The 22,791-nt window shown below is 46.3% G+C and overlaps 9 non-coding genes and 10 pseudogenes across 9 annotated transcripts; all 19 read left to right on the top strand.

The window, feature by feature from the left end:
* The first annotated feature begins 15,831 nt into the window (after positions 1–15,831).
* LOC136723162 (uncharacterized) lies at positions 15,832–15,950 on the top strand (annotated as a pseudogene).
* Positions 15,951–16,167: 217 nt separating this feature from the next.
* Positions 16,168–16,286, top strand: LOC136723235 (uncharacterized; annotated as a pseudogene).
* A 216-nt stretch (positions 16,287–16,502) lies between these two features.
* On the top strand, positions 16,503–16,621 carry LOC136723151 (uncharacterized; annotated as a pseudogene).
* A 224-nt stretch (positions 16,622–16,845) lies between these two features.
* LOC136723130 (5S ribosomal RNA) lies at positions 16,846–16,964 on the top strand. Its single transcript, XR_010806607.1, has one exon. It is a non-coding gene; the product is annotated as a 5S ribosomal RNA (ribosomal RNA).
* A 221-nt stretch (positions 16,965–17,185) lies between these two features.
* On the top strand, positions 17,186–17,304 carry LOC136723139 (uncharacterized; annotated as a pseudogene).
* Positions 17,305–17,525: 221 nt separating this feature from the next.
* On the top strand, positions 17,526–17,643 carry LOC136723201 (5S ribosomal RNA). The gene has a single exon (XR_010806628.1). It is a non-coding gene; the product is annotated as a 5S ribosomal RNA (ribosomal RNA).
* Positions 17,644–18,193: 550 nt separating this feature from the next.
* On the top strand, positions 18,194–18,312 carry LOC136723169 (uncharacterized; annotated as a pseudogene).
* Positions 18,313–18,536: 224 nt separating this feature from the next.
* On the top strand, positions 18,537–18,655 carry LOC136723143 (5S ribosomal RNA). The gene has a single exon (XR_010806608.1). It is a non-coding gene; the product is annotated as a 5S ribosomal RNA (ribosomal RNA).
* A 221-nt stretch (positions 18,656–18,876) lies between these two features.
* LOC136723140 (uncharacterized) lies at positions 18,877–18,995 on the top strand (annotated as a pseudogene).
* Positions 18,996–19,216: 221 nt separating this feature from the next.
* LOC136723202 (5S ribosomal RNA) lies at positions 19,217–19,334 on the top strand. The gene has a single exon (XR_010806629.1). It is a non-coding gene; the product is annotated as a 5S ribosomal RNA (ribosomal RNA).
* Positions 19,335–19,884: 550 nt separating this feature from the next.
* LOC136723170 (uncharacterized) lies at positions 19,885–20,003 on the top strand (annotated as a pseudogene).
* A 225-nt stretch (positions 20,004–20,228) lies between these two features.
* On the top strand, positions 20,229–20,347 carry LOC136723192 (5S ribosomal RNA). Its single transcript, XR_010806620.1, has one exon. It is a non-coding gene; the product is annotated as a 5S ribosomal RNA (ribosomal RNA).
* A 226-nt stretch (positions 20,348–20,573) lies between these two features.
* Positions 20,574–20,692, top strand: LOC136723204 (5S ribosomal RNA). The gene has a single exon (XR_010806631.1). It is a non-coding gene; the product is annotated as a 5S ribosomal RNA (ribosomal RNA).
* A 208-nt stretch (positions 20,693–20,900) lies between these two features.
* Positions 20,901–21,019, top strand: LOC136723163 (uncharacterized; annotated as a pseudogene).
* A 224-nt stretch (positions 21,020–21,243) lies between these two features.
* Positions 21,244–21,362, top strand: LOC136723189 (5S ribosomal RNA). Its single transcript, XR_010806617.1, has one exon. It is a non-coding gene; the product is annotated as a 5S ribosomal RNA (ribosomal RNA).
* A 209-nt stretch (positions 21,363–21,571) lies between these two features.
* On the top strand, positions 21,572–21,690 carry LOC136723125 (uncharacterized; annotated as a pseudogene).
* Positions 21,691–21,905: 215 nt separating this feature from the next.
* On the top strand, positions 21,906–22,024 carry LOC136723223 (uncharacterized; annotated as a pseudogene).
* Positions 22,025–22,242: 218 nt separating this feature from the next.
* LOC136723155 (5S ribosomal RNA) lies at positions 22,243–22,361 on the top strand. Its single transcript, XR_010806609.1, has one exon. It is a non-coding gene; the product is annotated as a 5S ribosomal RNA (ribosomal RNA).
* A 208-nt stretch (positions 22,362–22,569) lies between these two features.
* Positions 22,570–22,688, top strand: LOC136723199 (5S ribosomal RNA). Its single transcript, XR_010806626.1, has one exon. It is a non-coding gene; the product is annotated as a 5S ribosomal RNA (ribosomal RNA).
* The last annotated feature ends 103 nt before the right edge of the window (positions 22,689–22,791 follow it).

A 22,791-nucleotide genomic window follows, 5' to 3' on the forward strand; every position in this document is an offset into this window, starting at 1 on the left:
AGAATGACCACCTCTGTGTTGACCTGCCACTCCGGGTTTTGCGTCGGGAGTGGTGGGGGCAGCGGGTGTGTTTTAGGGGAGTGGCGTTTCAGGGGTTTGTGTATTAGTGGCAGGTCTGGTGATAGTGGGGGTGTCAGGAGTGGTGGGGAGTGTGGGTGGATCAGTGGGTGCGTCAGTGGGTGCATCAGGGGTTGTAGGTGTTGTGGGGTCAGTGCAGTGCAGTCTCTGTGCTCCTCTCTTAGCTTCTCCAGCTGGCTCTGCAGGCTCCTCAGCTGGCTGTGCTGGGGTGTCCTGGTCAGCTCCTCCCTCGCTCTGTGCAGCTCCGTCCTCAGGGTTTGGCTCTGCTCCTCCTGGTCTCTCACTGCTGCTCTCAGCTTATGGATCTCAGCCTTGTGGTGCATCTTTAGTCCCTGAACTCCGCAAACTTCAGCTCCAGCACTGATAGGCATTCCTTTAGTGTTTTAATGTTGCTGGAGAGTTTTGGGGAGACAGGGGGGCAGTCTGTGGGAGATGGGGCACTGTCTGGCTCCGTGTGGCTGGGGGCAGACTGCAGGGTGGCCGGCTCTGGCTCGTGTTTCTCTACCTCAGTCTGCTGCTTTGAGGTGTGGAAGCCGAGAGATAATTGGTCCAGGCTGCTCTCGCTGTCCTGCACCATGATGGTCCCGTTGTGGTATACATTAAAAGTGAGCATCACACTGTCTGTGTCTTTCTCTACCAGCACTGAGATCTGCCTGCCTCTGCTAATGCCCCTCTTGTTGTTATTGGGGTATGTCTGGCACAGGGTTTTGTGAAAGGCGGTGGGGTACTGAGTGTAGAACAGTAGATTGTTCTTGACCCTGTTTTCTCCTTTACCGGTGTAGTCTAGGATGAGGGTCTCAGGAGATGCTCTCATCACAGCTTGTTTGTAGTCCTTCTTAGCCTGTGCAGAGCGAATGTCTTCAGGGTATCGGATTTCAAAAGGCAGCTCTGCAGTCAGACTGCTGTTCGATAGATTTGTATCAGTCTCAGTGGCAGTTGGGCTCTCTCCTACTGTCACTCTATTCAAATTGGAGCTCTGCATTTTCATTGGCTGAGTCAACTACTGAGAATGCTTATTTATTTTATTAATACATATTTTTTTGTTTAATTATTTGTCTCTATAGGTGAAAGGTCTTACCTCCAATTCTTGTCTTCAGCTTTTCTTTTCTGACTTTTCTTCCTGAACTGTCTCTCTGCTTTCTTCTTTTTGTGTTTCTCTTAAAATTATTATTTTTTGAATACTTTTTCTTCTGAATTTCTATTCCATGTCTTCTGTGTATGTTTATAGTGCTATATATTCATTTGTAAATGACAAATTAAATCCGCTTATGTATAAAAACAAATGTTTTTTAGGAGCTCATATTCCTCTCTCTCTCTCTCTCTCTCTCTCTCTCTCTCTCTCTCTCTCCCTCTCAATTCAATTCATTTGTATTGTCAAAGCAATTGGACATACATACATATACATACATACATACATACATACATACATACATACATCTACACGGAAAATAAATAATAGAATTATGAATCACAATAAGATGTAATGAAGTACAGAAAATGAAAATGTAAAAAAATGTGATCTTTAATACATACAAATAAAGAAAATAGGTTTACTATTTCCAGATTCCTTTTTTGAAATACAATGACATGCATAACAAACAAGTATTTACATTATATTTACAGCCGGTGCTCGTGTGTCACTGTGTCCCTCAGGCTGTGGTAGGCGCTGACATATTGGGCAGCCAGGGTGGCTGTGTGTCCCTCCCCCAGGAGGACTGGCGTTTTTCTTTTTTCTCAGTTTTGTCACAGGTTGGGTGGGCATCCATTATGTTGTTACAGAATTTGTCCCTTATTTTGGGCTAAAGCTTTCCGTGGAGGGGAACGTGGATCAGTTTGTACCATTTTTGGGAGAATCTGCCTTGTTGGGGCGGAGCTGTGACCAGGTGAACAGTAGATCGGGCATAGGTGGGCATGTGGGCAGAGGAGTTGGAAGGCCGGTCAAGCAAATAAGCTTGCTAAGGTACGCAGCAGCAGCAAGCATCCCCCACATCCAGCCAGCCAGCCAGTCTGGCTGGCAGTGACTGAGTGGTTGTCAGACGGCAAGCAACGGAATGTACGTGCTCTGTGATGTCATAGCAGTCAGCTGAGAGAGGCTCGTGATGTCATCGCTGAGCTGGCTGGCTGGCTGGCTCTGTGTGTGTGTGTGTATGTCTGTGTGTGTGTGTGTGTGTCTGTTTGTCTGTTTTTCAGTCTGTCTGTCTCTCTCTCTCTCTCTCTCTCTCTCTCTCTCTCTCTCCCTCTCAATTCAATTCATTTGTATTGTCAAAGCAATTGGACATACATACATGCATACATGCTAGAAAGTCATTACTATGTTATCTTAAAGGCTAACTAAGCAGAACATATATCATTATAGAACAGAGTCCATAGGTCTACACATGGTTTTAGGGAACAGGCACGTAGGTCATACCGTTTGACATTGTTTCCAAGGTTCTCATCGTAAATAACAAACAGAAATCAAACTAGCTTCTGGCCTGACCTTCTAGCTTGACTCTATCTTTCCGCCTTATATACTTGGTGAATAATTGAGGAAGTAGCACCAAGTGACCACATTAGGCTGCCTGAGGGTTTCTGGGGAGTGTAGTTGTCTAGGGTCGGTTTTCTTCCCTAGAGTGCAGACCTTGCAGCAGACCTGGCCTGACATGTCTGCCATGTATGACCCTGCCCCTTGGTTTGTCCCACATCCTCCCCCCCAGCTGCGACCCCATAGGTCGAGCGACAGCCGCAAAAAAGCATGCACCCGGGACAGCCCATCAACATTCCCCATGGCCTTCCCTGGCCTGTGCTGCAGGGTGAAATGAAAATGTTGGAGACTCAAAAACCACCTCATCACACGGGCATTCCTGTCTTTCGAACGATGCATCCAAGTGAGGGGGGCATGGTCAGTGATCAGGGTGAAGTGCCTGCCCAACAAATAGTATCGAAGACTGTCCAAAGCCCACTTCACTGCCAAACATTCTTCTTCAACTACCAAATAATTTATTTCATTGGATTCCAACTTTCTGCTAAGGAACAACACCGGGTGTTCGTGATCACCCATTCTTTGGGACAAAACCACTCCGATCCCCACCTCAGAGGCGTCTGTCTGGACTATAAATTCTTTCTGAAAGTCTGGAACCATTAAAACGGGGTTGCGGCAGAGCGCCTCCTGTAGGCTCCGGAAAGCCGGTTTGCTGTATCACCCCATCTAACCATATTGGGTTCTGTAGCCTTAGTCATATCAGTCAGAGGTGCCGCTAAGGTAGCATAGTTGGGAATAAACCTCGGGTAATACCCAGTTAACCCTAAAAATGCCCTAACCTGCTTTTTATTGACAGGCCTAGGCCAAGAGTTTATGGCTTCAACCTTGGATATTTGGGGTTTCACCATACCCCTCCCTACTTTATAGCCCAAGTATTTGGCCTCTTCCAACCCCAAATTGTATTTGGTTGGATTAGTCATCAGGCCTGCTGCATGTATTGAATCCAATACCGCTTGGAGCTGAGACAAATGTGATTCCCAATCTGGACTGTGAATGACCACATCATCTAAATATGCTGCCGCATACGTCCTGTGTGGTCTAAGTATGTGGTCCATCAACCTTTGAAAGGTGGCAGGAGCACCATGCAGGCCAAAGGGCATCACTGTGTAGTGAAACAGACCATCTGGGGTTGCAAAGGCTGTTTTTTCTTTGGCACCCGGGGTCAAGGGAATCTGCCAGTAGCCTTTGGCTAAGTCAATAGTTGAAATATAGTGAGCATTCCCAATATTCTCTAACAATTCATCTACTCGGGGCATTGGGTATGCATCAAACTTTGAAATTTCATTAACCTTTCTAAAATCATTACAGAATCTCCAGGAGCCATCAGGTTTGGAAACCATGACTATAGGGCTGGACCACTCACTGTGGGATTCTTCAATAACCCCTGCCTCCAGCATTTCCTTAACCTCATTTCTAATAGTGTTCCTGCGAGCTTCTGGTACCCTGTAAGGCCTCATATTTACCTTCTTTCCTGGGAGAGACACAATGTTGTGAGAGACTAAATGGGTACGCCCCGGTATGCCTGAGAAAACTTCCCTATTACGTATTATCAAGTCGTTCACCTCCTTCAACTGGTCAGGTGACAAGGCAGCTGCAATATTCACCTTCGGTGTCCCTAGTGGCTGAGGGGGGTAAGTCAACATCAACACTTCCCTGTCCTTCCAGGCTTTTATTAAGTTGACATGATATATTTGTTCTGGGGGTCGGCGGCCGGGTTGCTGAACCTTATAGTTCACTTCCCGTATTCGCTCTATAATCTCATAAGGTCCCATCCACGTAGCCAGAAATTTACATTCTACAGTGGGAACCAACACCAACACCCTATCACCAGGCTGGAACACCCTCAGTGTAGCCTGACGATTATAGGCGAATTGTTGGTGTTCCTGTGCCTGCCTTAGGTGCTCTCTCACAATGGGAGTGACTGTGGCTATTCTCTCTTGCATAGCATTGATGTGCTCGACTACACTCCGGAAAGGAGTGGACTCGTGTTCCCACGTTTCACGGGCTATGTCTAATATCCCCCTGGGGTGCCTCCCATATAACAGTTCAAAAGGCGAAAAGCCCAGGGAAGCCTGTGGGACTTCCCTAATGGCAGACATCAAGTAGGGCAGCATGAATTCCCAATTTTTCCCATCCTTATCGATTACCTTTCTTAGCATGGACTTCAGGGTCCTATTAAATCTCTCAACCAACCCATCTGTTTGTGGGTGGTAGACTGATGTTCTCAACTGCTTAACCTGCAACAATTTACACAGATCGGTCATAACCTTAGACATAAAGGGTGTGCCCTGATCTGTTAATATCTCCCTCGGTATCCCCACCCTACTACACATCAACATTAGCTCTTTTGCAATACCTTTTGAAGCCATGGTCCGCAGTGGAATGGCTTCTGGGTACCTGGTGGCATAATCCAAAATAACCAGTATATACTGATGCCCTCTGGCTGATTTCGGGAGAGGTCCCACCACATCCATAGCTATCCTAGCAAAGGGGGTCTCTATGATGGGCAAAGGGACCAGTGGGCTTCTGAAGGCTGGTTTAGGAGCATGTAGTTGACATTCAGGACATGAGCTACAATGTTCTGTCACGTCTGCATGTACGCCTGGCCAGTAAAACCTCCTCAGGAGTCTATCCTTGGTTTTGTCCATCCCCAGATGTCCCCCCAGGATATGCCCATGTGCCAGATTGAGAACTGTTCGTCTGAATGGGGTGGGAACTAGCAATTGCTCCACAATGTCCACCCCTATCTTATTTACACGGTACAATAGGTCATTTTTTACCATAAAATAAGGATAAGCTGTTGGCGGGTCTGCAGTAGTCATAGGGGTCCCATTTACTACCTTCACATTTTCTTTAGCATAGTGTAGAGTGAGATCTCGCACCTGTGCGCTGCCAAAATCAGTGGGGAGTCCCTCTAACACTGACACTTCTACATTGTCAGCTTCAGGGGTCTCTATGAATGGATTCTCACCCACCCTGCTAGTGCTGGGTTCCTCACCCTCCATAGGGTCATCTACGTCACTACATTCCACCCCTATGTTTTCAGTTTAATTTTCCCCAACCAAAACCTTCACTGTCGACTCAACTGGAACCAGGTCTACTTTTAGCTCTAGTTGTGGGATCGAGGCAACTTCTGGCTTACAGTTTTCAGTGTGCATTTCCAATTTACTATGTTTTCTATCTAGTTTTCCAAAATTAGGAAAATATCGTCCCAGTATCACATCATATGGCATGTTGGGTACCACACCGACTTCGTAATCTAGTTTCCCGGCCTCTGTCTGTATGTTTACAAGGGCTGTGGGATAGGGGCGTGTGTCACCATGTGTGCATGTGATACTGAGCTCCTGATGTCTATCCAGCTTGTTGGTCGCTACTAGTTTTTCTGTGACCAGTGTAACCATACTGCCAGAGTCGAGTAGAGCAGCCACTTCTTTCTCATCGACTATCACTGTACACATGTGTTTTGGATTAGGTACTCCGCCTATGAAAACATCCGTCCCAACAGGGCAGGCATAAAATACCGGTTTCTCTTTCCCCATATCACACACATTACATTGCATTGGTTCCTCTCTACCTGGGCAGTGGGCCGCAATATGTCCTACTTTGTCACAATTGTAGCAGACAATTGGTTGTGATGGTGACCCCCTATAACCCTTAGTCTCGGCTTTAGGCCCCACCTTTGCCCCCCCCAGTCTTGCTCTTTTCTTCCAACCCAGCGCGTCATGTTTCCCAGAGTACTTTGGAACCATCTTACCCGGTCCGCTGGTTCGTCATGGCCTGGGGAACGAGTTTTTAACCTCCGGTACATGCTCTGCTGCTCCGGCTGTATAGAACCGCTCTACAATGGCCACCAAGGTGTCAGCGGACAGCACCTCATTCTGGCCAACCCAGCGTCGAACATCCTTGGGCAAACAGCGTTGGTAGTTGTCAAGGACTATGGCCTCCACCACCTCGGCTGATGAATGGACCTCTGGCTGTAGCCATTTCCTGGCCAGATGGATCAGATCAAACATCTGCGTTCGGATTGGTTGTCCTGGTTGGTAGGCCCACTGCTGAAACCGATGTGCCCTCACTGCGGTGGTCACGCCCAATCGGGTCATTATCTCCGCTTTCAATTTATCATAGTCCTGGGCGTCCTTCAGCTCCAGATCAAAGTACGCTTTCTGTGCATCCCCTGCCAGATAAGGTGCCACAAGCCCTGCCCAGGAATCTTTTGGCCATCCCTCTCTCCGCTGTCCTCTCAAAGGTCATAAGGAAGGCCTCAACATCGTCCTGTTTTGTCATTTTCTGCAGAAAGTGATTGGTGCGGGGAGTGGAATGGGTTGCAGCCCCCTGTGGCCCAATCCTGGTTGCAAGTGCTTCAACACTCTCTTTCAGCTCTTTAGTCACCTTTTCCTGCTCTTCTCTAAACATTTTATTTGTATCATGCTGGACCTGCAGTGCTTCCTGATGCATCCGCATAGCATCCTGGTGAGCCACCTGCTGCACCCTGGTCGCTTCCTGTTGGGCTATTACAGCCTGTAGTTTTTTTTTTTTTGGATAAAAAAATTCACTCAGCCAGTCTGGGTTTCATGAGGTGCTGCCCGCATTCTACACCAAATGTGACAAAACGCCTTGGCTGTACACATGTGTGGGCCTTCTCTGTGATCTTCTTAGGAGTAAAAACCAGTCATGACCCAGGGAGGAGGTTGCAAATACAGGGCTGTGCCTGTATGTTTACTTCAAACAAAACAAATCTGAAAACAAAACCTAACTCACACTGGAGTTGTAACTAATCTTACATAATCATTCTATTTTAAACAAAGTCTGGAATAAATAAGTCTTGGCTTTCTCCTTATGAGCTACCTCTGTTTTCCAGATAACTCACCCTATTGTCTCTCACTTCTCTCTCTCTCAGGCCCGCCTTATATACCTGGTGAATAATTGAGGAAGTAACACCAAGTGACCACATTAGGTGCTAGAATGGCTGCCTGAGGGTTTCTGGGGAGTGTAGTTGCCTAGGGTCGGTATTCTACCCTAGAGTACACACCTTGCAGCAGACCTGGCCTGACATATCTGCCATGTATGACCCTGCCCCTTGGTTTGTCACATTACATACATACATACATATACACGGAAAATAAATAATAGAATTATGAATCACAATAAGATGTAATGAAGTACAGAAAAAGAAAATGTAATAAAATGTGATCTTTAATACATACAAATAAAGAAAATAGGTATACCATTTCCAGATTCCTTTTTTGAAATACAATGACATGCATTACAAACGAGTATTTACATTATATTTACAGCCGGTGCTCGTGTGTCACTGTGTCCCTCAGGCTGTGGTTGGCGCTGACATATTGGGCAGAATGTGTCCCTTATTTTGGGCTAAAGCTTTCTGTGGAGGGGAACGTGGATCAGTTTGTACCATTTTTGGGAGGATCTGCCTTGTTGGGGCGGAGCTGTGATCCAGGTGAACAGCAGATCGGGCATAGGTGGGCATGTGGGCAGAGGAGTAGGAAGGCCGGTCAAGCAAATAAGCTTGCTAAGGTACACAGCAGCAGCAAGCAGCCCCCCCATCCAGCCAGCCAGCCAGTCTGGCTGGCAGTGACTGAGTGGTTGACAGACGGCAAGCAACGGAATGTTCATGCTCTGTGATGTCATAGCAGTCAGCTGAGAGAGGCTTGTGATGTCATCGCTGAGCTGGCTGGCTGGCTGGCTGGCTGGCTGTGTGTGTGTGTGTGTGTGTGTGTGTGTGTGTGTGTCTGTTTGTGTTTGTCAGTCTGTCTGTCTGTCTGTCTGTCTGTCTCTCTCTCTCTCTCTCTCTCTCTCTCTCTCTCTCTCTCTCTCCCTCTCAATTCAATTCATTTGTATTGTCAAAGCAATTGGACATACATACATACATACATACATGCTAGAAAATCATTACTATGTTATCTTAAAGGCTAACTAAGCAGAACATATTTCATTATAGAACAGAGTTCATAGATCTACACATGGTTTTAAGGAACAGGCACGTAGGTCATACCGTTTGACATTGTCTCCAAGGTTCTCATCGTAAATAACAAACAGAAATCAAACTACCTTATGGCCTCCTGACCTTCTAGCTTGACCTTATCTTTCTTAAGTATACAAGAGAGAAAAACAGGTTTAAGAAAATCAATTCTAACTTTCCTTCCATACAATAATACATACATACATACATACGGAAAATAAATAATAGAATTATGAATCTCAATATAATGTAATGAAGTACAGAAAAAGAAAATGTAATAAAATGTGATCTTTAATACATTCAAATAAAGAAAATAGGTTTACTATTTCCAGATTCCTTTTTGAAATACAATGACATGCATTACAAACAAGTATTTACATTATATTTACAGCCGGTGCTCGTGTGTCACTGTGTCCCTCAGGCTGTTGTAGGCGCTGACATATTGGGCAGCCAGGGTGGCTGTGTGTCCCTCCACCAGGAGGACTGAGCGTTTTTCTTTTTTCTCAGTTTTGTCACAGGTTGGGTGGGCATTCGTTATGTTGTTACAGAATGTGTCCCTTATTTTGGGCTAAAGCTTTCCGTGGAGGGGAACGTGGATCAGTTTGTACCATTTTTGGGAGGATCTGCCTTGTTGGGGCGGAGCTGTGATCCAGGTGAACAGCAGATCGGGCTTAGGTGGGCATTTGGGCATAGGAGTAGGAAGGCCGGTCAGGCAAATTAGCTTGCTAAGATACGCAGCAGCAGCAAGCAGCCCCCCCATCCAGCCAGCCAGCCAGTCTGGCTGGCAGTGACTGAGTGGTTGACAGACGGCAAGCAACGGAATGTACGTGCTCTGTGATGTCATAGCAGTCAGCTGAGAGAGGCTCGTGATGTCATGGCTGAGCTGGCTGGCTGTCTGGCTGGCTGGCTCTGTGTGTGTGTGTGTGTGTGTGTGTGTGTGCGTGTTTCTGTCTGTCTGTCAATTCATTTCAATTCAATTCAAAGGTGCTTTATTGGCATGATCTATCACAATATTGCCAAAGCAGATACAAATGTTCTATCAATCAAGACAAAACATTGCAATACAAGATTCAGTGGAACAAATATAGTACACATTGAAATAAAATTAAGTAGGATATAAACCATATTTGTTGTTTGTATCAAAATTTGTGTCATGACATCAGAAAAATCACTGTTTTTATTTTGTTTTGCAAATGGAGTGCCACAGGCTGGTGTCTACACACTGTCTCGCAGGCTGTGGCAGGTGGATACATATTGCGCTGCTAAGAAGGCAGTGCGCTCCTCCTCTCCCAGCAGGACGGGGAGTTTGCAGCAATCGGGGATCATGCTGAACTCAGGGATATGCATTTTTAATATTTTAAAGTATGTCTCCCTGATTTTTGTGTATTTAGGGCAGGACAGCAGGAAATGCGCCTGTGTTTCGACCTCCCCTAGGTCACACTGGCTGCACAGCCGCTCTTCTCTGGCAACCCAGAATTTTCTGTAGCGGCCTTTTTCAATGGCGAGGCTGTGGTCACTGAGCCTGTATTTAGTTAGATTTTGTCTCTCTTTTATATTTTGGATTTTTAAGTATTCAGCCAATGTAATGTTTCTATTCAGGGCCCGGTAGCATTCCAATTTGTTTTGTAATTCTAATTCGTGTCTCTAATCTTTTGTGTATTTGCTTTTCAGGTACATGTCAATTTTCCCAATTGTTGTTGTTTTGGTCATTGTGTGTTCGGGCTCTGTGAGCCTCAGAGCCGTGGGGGCGTTTCTGTGTACGTGTAAGATGTTTTTATTAAATTCTAGGTGGAATATTTCCATGGGGCTTTTGTCCCAATTGTTGTTATTGAGGTTCATGAGGGGACCCCACACTTCGCTCCCATATAGCAGGATTGGTTGGATGATGGAGTTTAATATTTTAATCCAAATAGTTATTGGTATTGTTGTTTTCCCAAATTGTGTCTTTATGGCATAAAATGCCCGGCGTGCCTTGTCTTTTAATGCGTTTATAGCCAGGCTGAAGCTCCCTGACGCACTGATGGTCAGGCCAAGGTAGTTGTATCTGGTGCAGTGCTCTAATCCAGTGCTGCCCAGAGTGAAGCGGTACCTGTTTCCCTGAGATGGGGCTTTTTTCTGGAAAACCATAACTCTGGTCTTGTCCAGATTGACTGCCAGGGCCCATTTCTGACAGTACTGCTCTAGCAGTGCCAGGTTCTGCTGAAGCCCCTGCTCTGTGGGCGACAGCAGCACCAGGTCGTCTGCATAGAGCAGGAACTTGATCTCTGTGTCATGGAGAGTTAGGCTGCGGGCGTCAGACTGCTCCAACACTGTGGCCAACTCGATGATGTAGATGTTGAACAGTGTTGGACTCAGACTGCAGCCCTGTCTCACTCCCCGCCCCTGAGTGAAGAACTCTGTTCTTGAGTTGCCAATTTGAACTCCGCATTTGTTTTCAGAATACATTGATTTAATGATGTCATAAACTTTACCCCCTACACCACTCTGTAGAAGTTTATAAAATAATCCCTTGTGCCAGATTGAGTCAAATGCCTTTCTAAAGTCTACAAAACAGGCAAATATTTTTCCTTTATTGTTTTGGGTATATTTATTTATGAGGGTGTGTAGAGTGTAAATATGATCGGTTGTGCTGTGTTTTGGTAGGAAGCCAATCTGACTCTTATTCAGGACACTGTGCTTGGTAAGGATGGCCAGTATCTGGGCGTTGATGATACTGCAGAACACCTTCCCCAGGTTACTGCTCACACAGCTGCCCCAGTAGTTATTGGGGTCTAATTTGTCTCCACTTTTAAAAATCGGGGTGATCAATCCTTGATTCCCGACCTCAGGGAAACACCCGGCTCTCAGCACCAGGTTAAAGAGTTTGAGCAGAGCCTCCTGCAGCTGCGGGCTGCTGTGCTTCAGCATCTCAGGGCTGATGCTGTCGGGGCCGCTGGCTTTCCTGGGTTTGAGGATTTTGAGTTGATGTTTTAGTTCCTGTATTGTAAATGGGTTATCTAAGGGATTTTGGTTATTCTTAATGATTTCTTCCAATTTATTTAGGTTTTTTAATATTTTAACCTGTTCTGGCTTTGGATTGTTTTCAACATTTTGGTAAAGTTTTTCAAAGTGTGTTTTCCAGATTTCTCCATTTTGAATTGGTATTTCATTTTTTGATTTTGGGGTATTTATTCTGCCCATATAGTGGTCTTTTTTCTTACTGAGGAGTTGCTTGTAGTGCCGCAGGGCCTGGCAGTAGCTGAGGCGAGCCTCCTGGTTGTCGGGCTCTCTGTGTTTAGTGTTGGAGAGATGTCTCAGGTGTTTCCTAGAAGTTTCACACTCCTGGTCACACCACTGTTCTTTTTTTCTTTTAGACGATTTCATATTTTGGTTTTTAATTGTTTTAATGTTTGATTTTAAAGCCAGTCTCTCAAATATTTCATTCAGTGTTTTGGTGGCTGAGTTTATTCCGTTTTGGTTTATTTGATAGTGTGAGGATTGATATCTGTCTAACATGTTTTCAATCTCATCACTATTCAGGGCTCTTGTGTAGTTCTCTGTGCTGGGCTCGGACCATCTCTAACTGGGTGGCAGGGAGACCAGTTTTGTGGGAAGTTTGGCTCTGACTTGTGGCTGCGCTGATCTTTTTAGGTAAAGTGTTATTTGGCTGTGGTCTGATAGTGGAGATTGTTGTCTGACTATAAACGCATTGTTGGCTTGTGGGTCCAGGTCAGTTATGGCGTAGTCCACCACACTGCTGCCCAGAGCCGAGCAGTATGTGAATCTCCCCAGAGAGTACCCCCTGGTCCTGCCATTGATGATATATAGACCCAGGCTTTTACATAGGCGCACTACCTGCTTCCTGCTCTTGTTTACCACGCTGTCGTGGCTGTGTCAGTGTGGAGGTGTGTGTGTGGCACAGCGGGGAGTCTCCGAACAGGTGTGTGTTCCCCTCTGTATTGATGTAGTCCATCTCTCTGCCAGTCCTGGCATTGAGATCGCCACACAGCAGTACAGAGCCCAGGGTCTGGAAGTGGCAGATTTCGTTTTGAAGCTCATGAAAGCCTTCCTCATTATAGTAGGGGGAGTCTGCGGGTGGCATATAAATTCCATAAATTGCTGGATGATGTGCAGGGGCACGTCTGTGCGGGGCAGCAGTGTGGAGATGGAAATTTTGGCAGTTGGGAATTCCTCTGTGGCTTTCGTTGCTACCTGTCTCAGGGCTGAGGCCACATCGCCCCTGCGGGCACTCAGGTCGTTAGTGCCGGTGTGGATGAGGATGTGTTTGACTTGGCAAAGCCTCCTCTTGGAGAGCAGCTCCAGGGCTCTCTGTGCTGTGGAGCACCAAAGCTTTTTTACTTTTCGCCTAGGGAAGAGGCGCCTCTCAACCAGGAACTTCCCATTGGATTCGCTCAGAATGACCACCTCTGCGTTGACCTGCCACTCCGGGTTTGCGTCGGGAGTGGTGGGGGCAGCGGGTGTGTTTTGGGGGAGTGGCGTTTCAGGGGGTTGTGTATTAGTGGCAGGTCTGGTGATAGTGGGTGTGTCAGGAGTGGTGGGGAGTGTGGGTGGATCAGTGGGTGTGTCAGGGGTTGGAGGTGTTGTGGGGTCAGTGCAGTGCAGTCTCTGTGCTCCAGTGATGTGTAGCTCCTCTCTTAGCTCCTCCAGCTGGCTCTGCAGGCTCCTCAGCTAGCTGTGCTGGGGTGTCCAGGTCAGCTCCTCCCTTGCTCTGCGCAGCTCCGTCCTCAGGGTTTGGCTCTGCTCCTCCAGGTCTCTCACTGCTGCTCTCAGCTCATGGATCTCAGCCTTGTGCTGCATCTTTAGTCTGTGCATCTCATCCCGGAGCTGATCACACAAGGAGGTCTGGGCCAGGGTGCTCAAGGTCTGCTCCCTGAACTCCGCAAACTCCAGCTCCAGCACTGATAGGCATTCCTTTAGTGTTTTAATGTTGCTGGAGAGTTTTGGGGAGACAGGGGGGCAGTCTGTGGGAGATGGGGCACTGTCTGGCTCCGTGTGGCTGGGGGCAGACTGCAGGGTGGCCGGCTCTGGCTCTTGTTTCTCTACCTCAGTCTGCTGCTTTGAGGTGTGGAAGCCGAGAGCTAATTGGTCCAGGCTGCTCTCGCTGCCCTGCACCATGATGGTCCCGTTGTGGTATACATTAAAAGTGAGCATCACACTGTCTGTGTCTTTCTCTACCAGCACTGAGATCTGCCTGCCTCTGCTAATGCCCCTCTTGTTGTTATTGGGGTATGTCTGGCACAGGGTTTTGTGAAAGGCGGTGTAGAACAGTAGATTGTTCTTGACCCTGTTTTCTCCTTTACCGGTGTAGTCTAGGATGAGGGTCTCAGGAGATGCTCTCATCACAGCTTGTTTGTAGTCCTTCTTAGCCTGTGCAGAGCGAATGTCTTCAGGGTATCGGATTTCAAAAGGCAGCTCTGCAGTCAGACTGCTGTTCGATAGATTTCTATCAGTCTCAGTGGCAGTTGGGCTCTCTCCTACTGTCACTCTATTCAAATCGGAGCTCTGCATTTTCATTGGCTGAGTCAACTACTGAGAATGCTTATTTATTTTATTAATACATATTTTTTTGTTTAATTATTTGTCTCTTACCTCCAATTCTTGTCTTCAGCTTTTCTTTTCTGACTTTTCTTCCTGAACTGTCTCTCTGCTTTCTTCTTTTTGTGTTTCTCTTAAAATTATTATTTTTTGAATACTTTTTCTTCTGAATTTCTATTCCATGTCTTCTGTGTATGTTTATAGTGCTATATATTCATTTGTAAATCACAAATTAAATCCGCTTATGTATAAAAACAAATGTTTTTTAGGAGCTCATATTCCTCTCTCTCTCTCTCTCTCTCTCTCTCTCTCTCTCTCTCTCTCTCAATTCATTTCATTTGTATTGTCAAAGCAATTGGACATACATACACATACATACATATACACTCACCTAAAGGATTATTAGGAACACCTGTTCAATTTCTCATTAATGCAATTATCTAATCAACCAATCACATGGCAGTTGCTTCAATGCATTTAGGGGTGTGGTCCTGGTCAAGACAATCTCCTGAACTCCAAACTGAATGTCTGAATGGGAATGAAAGGTGATTTAAGCAATTTTGAGCGTGGCATGGTTGTTGGTGCCAGACGGGCCGGTCTGAGTATTTCACAATCTGCTCAGTTACTGGGATTTTCACGCACAACCATTTCTAGGGTTTACAAAGAATGGTGTGAAAAGGGAAAAACATCCAGTATGCGGCAGTCCTGTGGGCGAAAATGCCTTGTTGATGCTAGAGGTCAGAGGAGAATGGGCCGACTGATTCAAGCTGATAGAAGAGCAACTTTGACTGAAATAACCACTCGTTACAAACGAGGTATGCAGCAAAGCATTTGTGAAGCCACAACACGTACAACCTTGAGGCGGATGGGCTACAACAGCAGAAGACCCCACCGGGTACCACTCATCTCCACTACAAATAGGAAAAAGAGGTGAGACATTCAGATGGTAGAGTCAGAATTTGGCGTAAACAGAATGAGAACATGGATCCATCATGTCTTGTTACCACTGTGCAGGCTGGTGGTGGTGGTGTAATGGTGTGGGGGATGTCTTCTTGGCACACTTTAGGCCCCTTAGTGCCAATTGGGCATCGTTTAAATGCTACGGCCTACCTGAGCATTGTTTCTGACCATGTCCATCCCTTTTTGACCACCATGTACCCATCCTCTGATGGCTACTTCCAGCAGGATAATGCACCATGTCACAAAGGTCGAATCATTTCAAATTGGTTTCATGAACATGACAATGAGTTCACTGTACTAAACTGGCCCCCACAGTCACCAGATCTCAACCCAATAGAGCATCTTTGGGATGTGGTGGAACGGGAGCTTCGTGCCCTGGATGTGCATCCCACAAATCTCCATCAACTGCAAGATGCTATCCTATCAATATGGGCCAACATTTCTAAAGAATGCTTTCAGCACCTTGTTGAAGCAATGCCACGTAGAATTAAAGCAGTTCTGAAGGCGAAAGGGGGTCAAACACAGTATTAGTATGGTGTTCCTAATAATCCTTTAGGTGAGTTCATCGTAGCTCTTAATACTCTCTTTCTGTCTGGAGGAGATATAATTGAAGTATTGTACACGTACCCGGCTACTTTCAACACCCATTGCTGCACTGATATTTTTCCCTCCATTTTTCTTTATCCATTTTTTTTTTGCTGGAAGTTCCGTCAATAGCCGTCAGCCTTTAAGAGACATCATGCAGCCAGGCCTCTTGGCTTGCGGCCACACCGTCCTGAACGCGCCCAATCTCATCAGATCTCGGAAGCTAAACGGGGCAAGGGCTCGTCAGTACTTGGATGGGTGACCTCCTGGAGATATCAGGTGCTGCAAGTTATTTCGTCTCCTGGGTAACTTTATCGTAGCTCTAAATACTCTCTTTCAGTCTGGAGGAGATATTATTGAAGAATTCTACACGTACCCGGCTACTTTCAACACCCTTTGCTGCACTGATATTTTTCCCTCCATTTTCCATTTTTTTTTTTTTTTTTTTGCTGGCAGTTCCGTCAATACCCGCCAGCCTTTAAGAGACATTATGCAGCCAGGCATCTCGGCTTGCGGCCACACCATCCTGAACGCCCCCGATCTCGTCAGATCTCGGAAGCTATATGGGGCAGGGCCTGGTCAGTACTTGCATGGGAGACCTCCTAGAAATACCAGGTGCTGCAAGCTTTTTACGACTCCTGGGTAACTTCATCGTAGCTCTTAATACTCTCTTTCTGTCTCCAGGAGATATAATTGAAGAATTGTACACGTACCCGGCTACTTTCAACACCCTTTGCTGCACTGATATTTTTCCCTCCATTTTTCTTTTTTCTTTTTTTTTTTGCTGGCAGTTCCGTCAATACCCGCCAGCCTTTAAGAGACATCATGCAGCCAGGCATCTCGGCTTGCGGCCACACCATCCTGAACGCGCCCGATCTCGTCAGATCTCGGAAGCTAAACGGGGTAGGACCTGGTCAGTACATGAAAGTGAGACCTCCTGGAAATACCTAGTGCTGCAAGCTTTTTCGTCTCCTGGGTAACTTTATCGTAGCTTTTAATACTCTCTCTCTGTCTGGAGGAGATATAATTGAAGTATTGTACACGTATCCAGCTACTGTCAACACCCTTTGCTGCACTGATATTTTTCCATCCATTTTTCTTTTTTGTTTTTTTCTTTTTTTTTTTTGCTGGAAGTTCCGTCAATACCCGCCAACCTTTAAGAGACATCATGCAGCCAGGCCTTTCGGCTTGCGGCCACACCATCCTGAACGCGCCCGATCTCGTCAGATCTCGGAAGCTAAACGGGGCAGGGCCTGGTCAGTACTTGGATGGGAGACCTCCTAGAAATACCAGGTGCTGCAAGCTTTTTACGTCTCCTGGGTAACTTCATCGTAGCTCTTAATACTCTCTTTCTGTCTCCAGGAGATATAATTGAAGAATTGTACACGTACCCGGCTACTTTCAACACCCTGTCCTGCACTGATATTTTTCCCTCCATTTTTCTATTTATTTATTTTTTATTTTTTGCTGGAAGTTCCGTCAATACCCGCCAGCCTTTAAGAGACATCATGCAGCCAGGCCTCTTGGCTTCCGGCCGTACCGTCCTGAACACGCCCGATCTCGTCAGATCACGGAAGCTAAACGGGGCAGGGCCTGGTCAGTACTTGGATGGGAGACCTCCTGGAAATACCAGGTGCTACAAGCTTTTTACGTCTCCTGGGAAACTTCATCGTAGCTCTTAATACTCTCTATCTGTCTGGAGGAGATATAATTGAAGTATTGTACACGTACCCGGCTACTTTCAACAGCCTTTGCTGCACTGATATTTTTCCCTCCATTTTCCTTTTTTTTTTTTTTTTTTTTTTTGCTGGAAGTTCCGTCAATACCCGCCAGCCTTTAAGAGACATCATGCAGCCAGGCCTCTTGGCTTGCGGCCACACCGTCCTGAACGCGCCCGATCTCGTCAGATCTCGGAAGCTAACGGGGCAGGGCCTGGTCAGTACTTGGATGGGTGACCTCCTGGAAATACCAGGTGCTGCAAGCTTTTTACGTCTCCTGGGTAACTTCATCATAGCTCTTAATACTCTCTTTCAGTCTGTAGGAGATATTATTGAAGAATTGTACACGTACCCGGCTACTTTCAAAACCCTTTGCTGCACTGATATTTTTCCCTCCATTTTTCTTTTTTCTTTTTTTTTTTGCTGGAAGTTCCGTCAATACCCGCCAGCCTTAAAGAGACATCATGCAGCCGGGCCTCTCGGCTTTCGGCCACACCGTCCTAAACGCGCATGATATCGTCAGATCTCGGAAGCTAAACGGGGCAGGACCTGGTCAGTACATGAATGTGACACCTCCTGGAAATACCTGGTGCTGCAAGCTTTTACGTCTCCTGGGTAACTTTATCGTAGCTCTTAATACTCTCTATCTGTCTGGAGGAGATATAATTGAAGTATTGTACACGTACCCAGCTACTGTCAACACCATTTGCTGCACTGATATTTTTCCATCCATTTTTCTTTTTTTTTTTTTTTTTTGCTGGAAGTTCCGTCAATACCCGCCAACCTTTAAGAGACATCATGCAGCCAGGCCTCTCGGCTTGCGGCCACACCATCCTAAACGCGCCCGATCTCGTCAGATCTCGGAAGCTAAACGGGGCAGGACCTGGTCTGTACATGAAAGTGAGACCTCCTGGAAATACCTAGTGCTGCAAGCTTTTACGTCTCCTGGGTAACTTTATCGTAGCTCTAAATACTCTCTCTCTGTCTGGAGGAGATATAATTGAAGTATTGTACACGTATCCAGCTATTGTCAACACCCTTTGCTGCACTGATATTTTTCCATCCATTTTTCTTTTTTCTTTTTTTCTTTTTTTTTTTTGCTGGAAGTTCCGTCAATACCCGCCAACCTTTAAGAGACATCATGCAGCCAGGCCTTTCGGCTTGCGGCCACACCATCCTGAACGCGCCCGATCTCGTCAGATCTCGGAAGCTAAACGGGGCAGGGCCTGGTCAGTACTTGGATGGGAGACCTCCTAGAAATACCAGGTGCTGCAAGCTTTTTACGTCTCCTGGGTAACTTCATCGTAGCTCTTAATACTCTCTTTCTGTCTCCAGGAGATATAATTGAAGAATTGTACACGTACCCGGCTACTTTCAACACCCTGTCCTGCACTGATATTTTTCCCTCCATTTTTCTATTTATTTATTTTTTATTTTTTGCTGGAAGTTCCGTCAATACCCGCCAGCCTTTAAGAGACATCATGCAGCCAGGCCTCTTGGCTTCCGGCCGTACCGTCCTGAACACGCCCGATCTCGTCAGATCACGGAAGCTAAACGGGGCAGGGCCTGGTCAGTACTTGGATGGGAGACCTCCTGGAAATACCAGGTGCTACAAGCTTTTTACGTCTCCTGGGAAACTTCATCGTAGCTCTTAATACTCTCTATCTGTCTGGAGGAGATATAATTGAAGTATTGTACACGTACCCGGCTACTTTCAACAGCCTTTGCTGCACTGATATTTTTCCCTCCATTTTCCTTTTTTTTTTTTTTTTTTTTTTTGCTGGAAGTTCCGTCAATACCCGCCAGCCTTTAAGAGACATCATGCAGCCAGGCCTCTTGGCTTGCGGCCACACCGTCCTGAACGCGCCCGATCTCGTCAGATCTCGGAAGCTAACGGGGCAGGGCCTGGTCAGTACTTGGATGGGTGACCTCCTGGAAATACCAGGTGCTGCAAGCTTTTTACGTCTCCTGGGTAACTTCATCATAGCTCTTAATACTCTCTTTCAGTCTGTAGGAGATATTATTGAAGAATTGTACACGTACCCGGCTACTTTCAAAACCCTTTGCTGCACTGATATTTTTCCCTCCATTTTTCTTTTTTCTTTTTTTTTTTGCTGGAAGTTCCGTCAATACCCGCCAGCCTTAAAGAGACATCATGCAGCCGGGCCTCTCGGCTTTCGGCCACACCGTCCTAAACGCGCATGATATCGTCAGATCTCGGAAGCTAAACGGGGCAGGACCTGGTCAGTACATGAATGTGATACCTCCTGGAAATACCTGGTGCTGCAAGCTTTTACGTCTCCTGGGTAACTTTATCGTAGCTCTTAATACTCTCTATCTGTCTGGAGGAGATATAATTGAAGTATTGTACACGTACCCAGCTACTGTCAACACCATTTGCTGCACTGATATTTTTCCATCCATTTTTCTTTTTTTTTTTTTTTTTTGCTGGAAGTTCCGTCAATACCCGCCAACCTTTAAGAGACATCATGCAGCCAGGCCTCTCGGCTTGCGGCCACACCATCCTAAACGCGCCCGATCTCGTCAGATCTCGGAAGCTAAACGGGGCAGGACCTGGTCTGTACATGAAAGTGAGACCTCCTGGAAATACCTAGTGCTGCAAGCTTTTACGTCTCCTGGGTAACTTTATCGTAGCTCTTAATACTCTCTCTCTGTCTGGAGGAGATATAATTGAAGTATTGTACACGTATCCAGCTATTGTCAACACCCTTTGCTGCACTGATATTTTTCCATCCATTTTTCTTTTTTCTTTTTTTCTTTTTTTTTTTTTGCTGGAAGTTCCGTCAATACCCGCCAACCTTTAAGAGACATCATGCAGCCAGGCCTTTCGGCTTGTGGCCACACCATCCTGAACGCGCCCGATCTCGTCAGATCTCGGAAGCTAAACGGGGCAGGGCCTGGTCAGTACTTGGATGGGAGACCTCCTAGAAATACCAGGTGCTGCAAGCTTTTTATGACTCCTGGGTAACTTCATCGTAGCTCTTAATACTCTCTTTCTGTCTCCAGGAGATATAATTGAAGAATTGTACACGTACCCGGCTACTGTCAACACCCTTTGCTGCACTGATATTTTTCCATCCATTTTTCTTTTTTCTTTTTTTTATTTTTATTTTTTGCTGGAAGTTCCGTCAATACCCGCCAACCTTTAAGAGACATCATGCAGCCAGGCCTTTTGGCTTGTGGCCACACCGTCCAGAATGCGCCCGATCTCGTCAGATCTCGGAAGCTAAACGGGGCAGGGCCTGGTCAGTACTTGGATGGGAGACCTCCTAGAAATACCAGGTGCTGCAAGCTTTTTACGTCTCCTGGGTAACTTCATCGTAGCTCTTAATACTCTCTTTCTGTCTCCAGGAGATATAATTGAAGAATTGTACACGTACCCGGCTACTTTCAACACCCTTTGCTGCACTGGTATATTTCCCTCTATTTTTCTTTTTTTTTTGCTGGCAGTTCCGTCAATACCCGCCAGCCTTTAAGAGACATCATGCAGCCAGGCATCTCGGCTTGCGGCCACACCATCCTGAACGCGCCCGATCTCGTCAGATCTCGGAAGCTAAACGCGGCAGGACCTGGTCAGTACATGAAAGTGAGACCTCCTGGAAATACCTAGTGCTGCAAGCTTTTACGTCTCCTGGGTAACTTTATCGTAGCTCTTATTACTCTCTCTCTGTCTGGAGGAGATATAATTGAAGTATTGTACACGTATCCAGCTACTGTCAACACCCTTTGCTGCACTGATGTTTTTCCATCCATTTTTCTTTTTTCTTTTTTTCTTTTTTTTTTTCCCTGGAAGTTCCGTCAATACCCGCCAACCTTTAAGAGACATCATGCAGCCAGGCCTTTCGGCTTGTGGCCACACCATCCTGAATGCGCCCGATCTCGTCAGATCTCGGAAGCTAAACGGGGCAGGGCCTGGTCAGTACTTGGATGGGAGACCTCCTAGAAATACCAGGTGCTGCAAGCTTTTTACGTCTCCTGGGTAACTTCATCGTAGCTCTTAATACTCTCTTTCTGTCTCCAGGAGATATAATTGAAGAATTGTACACGTACCCGGCTACTTTCAACACCCTTTGCTGCACTGGTATATTTCCCTCTATTTTTCTTTTTTTTTTTGCTGGCAGTTCCGTCAATACCCGCCAGCCTTTAAGAGACATTATGCAGCCAGGCATCTCGGCTTGCGGCCACACCATCCTGAACGCCCCCGATCTCGTCAGATCTCGGAAGCTATATGGGGCAGGGCCTGGTCAGTACTTGCATGGGAGACCTCCTAGAAATACCTGGTGCTGCAAGCTTTTTATGTCTCCTGGGTAACTTCATCGTAGCTCTTAATACTCTCTTTCTGTCTGGAGGAGATATAATTGAAGTATTGTACACGTACCCAGCTACTGTCAACACCCTTTGCTGCACTGATATTTTTCCATCCATTTTTCTTTTTTTTTTTTTTTTTGCTGGAAGTTCCGTCAATACCCGCCAACCTTTAAGAGACATCATGCAGCCAGGCCTTTTGACTTGTGGCCAAACCGTCCTGAATGCGCCCGATCTCGTCAGATCTCGGAAGCTAAACGGGGCAGGGCCTGGTCAGTACTTGGATGGGAGACCTCCTAGAAATACCAGGTGCTGTAAGCTTTTTACGTCTCCTGGGTAACTTCATCGTAGCTCTTAATACTCTCTTTCTGTCTCCAGGAGATATAATTGAAGAATTGTACACGTACCCGGCTACTTTCAACACCTTTTCCTGCACTGATATTTTTCCCTCCATTTTTCTTTTTTTTTTTTTTTTTTTTGCTGGAAATTCCGTCAATACCCGCTAGCCTTTAAGAGACATCATGCAGCCAGACATCATGGCTTGCGGCCACACCATCCTGAACGCGCCCGATCTCGTCAGATCTCGGAAGCTAAACGGGGCAGGGCCTGGTCAGTACTTGGATGGGAGACCTCCTAGAAATACCAGGTGCTGCAAGCTTTTTACGTCTCCTGGGTAACTTCATCGTAGCTCTTAATACTCTCTTTCTGTCTCCAGGAGATATAATTGAAGAATTGTACACGTACCCGGCTACTTTCAACACCCTTTGCTGCACTGGTATATTTCCCTTTATTTTTCTTTTTTTTCTGCTGGCAGTTCCGTCAATACCCGCCAGCCTTTAAGAGACATCATGCAGCCAGGCATCTCGGCTTGCGGCCACACCATCCTGAACGCGCCCGATCTCGTCAGATCTCGGAAGCTAAACGGGGCAGGGCCTGGTCAGTACTTGGATGGGAGATCTCCTAGAAATACCAGGTGCTGCAAGCTTTTTACGACTCCTGGGTAACTTCATCGTAGCTCTTAATACTCTCTTTCTGTCTCCAGGAGATATAATTGAAGAATTGTACACGTACCCGGCTACTGTCAACAC

The sequence above is a fragment of the Amia ocellicauda genome, unplaced genomic scaffold (genome assembly GCF_036373705.1).
Source record: "Amia ocellicauda isolate fAmiCal2 unplaced genomic scaffold, fAmiCal2.hap1 HAP1_SCAFFOLD_153, whole genome shotgun sequence".
Classification (NCBI taxonomy): domain Eukaryota; kingdom Metazoa; phylum Chordata; class Actinopteri; order Amiiformes; family Amiidae; genus Amia; species Amia ocellicauda.